Raw genomic sequence first — 4165 nt, 5'->3', positions numbered from 1 at the left:
TCCCAACCCCCTCCTCCCTCCATCTCTCCTAAACCCTACACTTTTTTGTACTGTTCTTGTATAATGTAGTTTTTTACTATTTTTTAGTAAGAAAAATAATTACTTTTATTTATAGTAAGTGCTTAGTTGAACTAGTTGAATTAATAGAACTATTTTATTTCTAGTAAGAAAATTTAGGTATATGAGATTTGATGATCTAATTAAAGTTTTACTATAGAACTAGTTTATTTTTAGTAAGAAAATTAATAGAACTAGTTTATTTTTAGTAAGTGCTTAGTTGAACTAGTTGAATATGCAGGCTTTGTAGAGTCGTGTCTCCTTGGAGTGATCGTCATCCGAGCTACCTCTACTTCCTCTACACCCGAGTTAGTGAGCTAAAAGTCCACCTCCTCTTTATCCACTTCTCAATGTGTTGAATAGAGTAGAACTATGGTATTTAATCGGTGAGCTCATGTGTGAATGCTTATGATAATTGATCCGGATAGAATTGCAAGTTTAAGCATGCATCATTGTATGTGTATGAACATCTTTGTATCGCTGGGAAAATCTGAGTGGCCTATGTTTTGCCGGAGTGTTGATTCATTTCCGTTCCAGCAAATTTCAGGTGCTCGATATGTCCTATTTTAGCAAAGGTCATGCCGGATTTTTCGTGAATTTAAGCATGACTTGTGCTAGAATACGTAGGAAATATCAAGTGCCCCGGATTTATGTGTTGAGTTTCCTGCTAGTTGCCTTCAATCGATTTTCAATTAATGTTTCAATTATGAACATAGGAAATGTTTGACGACGAAAGGGATTTCGGTATTTGCGAATACTGCGAAGACGAGCGCGGCCTGTGTGACAGAATCTTCCTAGTTGATGATAGGCGCTTCAACATCAAGCTAGACGAGACCTTTGAAGTGGATACAGTAAGTCACAACGACAAGTCTTTTTTCGTAATTAAGCATGATTTCTACTTCATTTGCTTCAACTTATAATTTATTTTTTTTACTATTCTACTAGCATATCCCCTGCCATGCAAGAGTTTTTGTCTTGGATAAGATAGGTTTCAGTCCTATGAAAACTATGGAGGTAAAGAGAGTTTACTTGAAGACCGAGCATGGTTGTACTTTCGACGCAAAATTATACAATGCAGACACCTACACCTATTTTGAATGCAAAGCTTGGCAAGCACTATGCAAGGCTTATGCATTTGAGCCTGATATGGTTATCACCTTTGATATTCGTCCGGAAGATGATATTGAAGGTAATAGAGACATCTGGGTCGATGTGCAGACGCCTCCAATTCTACCACTATGTGAGTTTCTCAACCATATTTATGTCTTGGGTATTCTTTATTCAAAAATAGTTGACAACTAATTTCTATTGACAGCTTATTTCCATTCAAGAAAACATGTCCGGCGCTTGGTAGACATGACCGTCCACTGTACCGGGGCAGTACTAAACTGCGAGGAGATAGGTCATTATGTTTGATGGCTTCAGGATCTTGATGCTGTCAAGACAAATTATTTTCCTGAACTTAAAAATCTTATTACTCAAAACGTGCGACCAATAGTGTTTGTATTGAACTACAGTCACATCTATTTAGGAAAGATGGTAAGATTTTTACTATTTGTCCTCGGTGCATCTTTTGCATACATTATTTTTTAAGCTAAACTTCATTGCTAAGTATGTTACTACGATGTTCTTCAACAGGGACTTCCAATGAATGTTGTGCCTCATTGGATCGAGACTAAAGGTCGCATGAGAATGGTTAGTTTACGGCCAAGACATCCTACATTGCACTTTAGTGCATTCAGGATTTCTCAAAGCAAGGAAGTCTTAATAGTCAAAGATTGGAGCAAAATTGTGAAGGATCGCAGAGAAGTACTAGGGGGAAACAATCATAAGCGCAGCCCACAATTAGGAGACACGTTCATCTGCATGCCCCAATATGATGAAGCAGGAGTGCTACACATGTTTTATGCTATTTTACCTGAGAGAGAGAGAGCAGTAGGAGTGATTAGCTAGTCAGAATGAGTTTGAAGATGATGATGTGCTACACATTGACTATGATGATTAAATAGCTAGTGTTGGTGGTAATGACTATGGTGATTATTATTAGCTAGTGTTGGCGGTGATTAGATAGCTACCGTAGCTAGTGTTGGTGGTGATTAGCTAGCTAGAATGAGTTTGAAGATGATGATGTGCTACACTATGACTATGATGATTAAATAGCTAGTGTTGCTTGTAATGACTATGATGATGATTACATAGCTTGTGTTGGCGGATTAGATTCAAGTGGAGGCAACATGTGGTGCACATCGAAAGTACTACTAGTCCAAACTAGATCAAGTTTGGATTAGTAGTATACTTTCGACATGCACCACATGTTGCCTCCACTTGAACCTAATCCACCTTCATTTCTGACACTGTTATGAACATAATGATATAACAACCTCATAATTGGTATTGTACCAAAATTTGTATAACGGCGTATAAATACACTAAAAATAAAAAATGAAAAATAGAATACTAGTAGCGATGGACAGGAAACACTCTACTACTAGTTAGATTAGTAGTAGCGCTGTAGTAAACACGCGCTACGGCTATATGTCTTAGCAGTAGCGTGTGCCGCACGCGCTACTGCTAAGGAATAGCTGTAGCGCCTTAGTAGTAGCGCGGTTTCCCGCGCTACTAGTAGGCATTAAACCCGCGCTACTACTAGGCTTTTCCCAAGTAGTGAACACTTATACCTTGAAATTTTGTTAAGGGATCATCTTATAATGCTACCGCCGTACTAAGCAAAATAAGATGCATAAAAGATAAGCATCACATGCAATCAAAATATGTGACATGATATGGCCATCATCATTTTTGTGCCTTTGATCTCCATCTCTAAAGCACTGTCATGATCTCCATCGTCACCGGCTTGACACATTGATCTCCATCGTAGCGTCGTGGTCATCTCGCCAACTATTGCTTCTACAACTATCACTAATGCATAGTGATAAAGTAAAGCAATTACATGGCGTTTTCATTTCATACAATAAAGCGATAACCATAAGGCTCTTGCCAGTTGCCGATAACTTTTACAAAACATGATCATCTCATACAACAATGTATATCACATCATATCTTGACCATATCACATCACATGCCCTGCAAAAACAAGTTAGACGTCCTCTACTTTTGTTGTTGCAAGTTTTACGTGGCTGCTATGGGCTTCTAGCAAGAACCATTCTTACCTACGCATCAAAACCACAACGGTGTTTCGTCAAGTTTGCCGTTTTAACCTTCAATAAGGACCGGCCGCAGTCAAATTCGATTCAACTAAAGTTGGAGAAACAGACACCCGCCAGCCACCTTTATGCAAAACTAGTTGCATGTCTGTCGGTGGAACCAGTCTCATGAACGTGGTCATGTAAGGTTGGTCCAGGCCGCTTCATCCAACAATACCGCTAAATCAAAAAAAGACGTTGGTGGTAAGCAGTATGACTATCACCGCCCACAACTCTTTGTGTTCTACTCGTGCATATCATCTATGCATAGACCTGGCTCGGATGCCACTATTGGGAAATGTAGCATGCAGTTTCAAAAAAAATCCTACGCTCACGCAAGATCTATCTAGGAGATGCATAGCAACGAGAGGGGGAGAGTGTGTCTACGTACCCTCATAGACCGAAAGCGGAAGCTGTTGACAACGCGGTTGATGTAGTCGAACTTCTTCTCGTTCTGACCGATCAAGCACCGAACGTACGGCACCTCCGAGTTCTACACACGTTCAGATCGATGATGTCCCTCGAAGTCTTGATCCAGCAAAGTGTCGAGGGAGAGTTCCGTCAGCACGATGGCGTGGTGACAATGATGGTGAAGTGATTCGCACAGGGCTTCGCCTAAGCACTACAAAGATATGACCATGGCGTAAACAGTGGAGGGGGGCGCCGCACATGGATAACAATTGTTGGTGTCTCTTCTAGGCGCCCCCTCCCCATGTATATATAGGTGGGAGGGGGAGGGGAGCTGCCTTGAGGCGCCCCAAGTAGGAGGAATCCTAGTTGGGCCCCTAGTCCAATTCCCCCCCCCCCTTTCCTTATTACCGGAAGGGGGAAAAGGGAAGGGATGGGGGAGGAAGGAAAGGGGGGCCGAACCCCCTCCTCCTTCTCCTATTTGGCCTCCTTCCTTA

The sequence above is a fragment of the Triticum dicoccoides genome, chromosome 6A (genome assembly GCF_002162155.2).
Source record: "Triticum dicoccoides isolate Atlit2015 ecotype Zavitan chromosome 6A, WEW_v2.0, whole genome shotgun sequence".
Classification (NCBI taxonomy): domain Eukaryota; kingdom Viridiplantae; phylum Streptophyta; class Magnoliopsida; order Poales; family Poaceae; genus Triticum; species Triticum dicoccoides.
Note: the sequence above shows the minus strand (reverse complement) of the source record.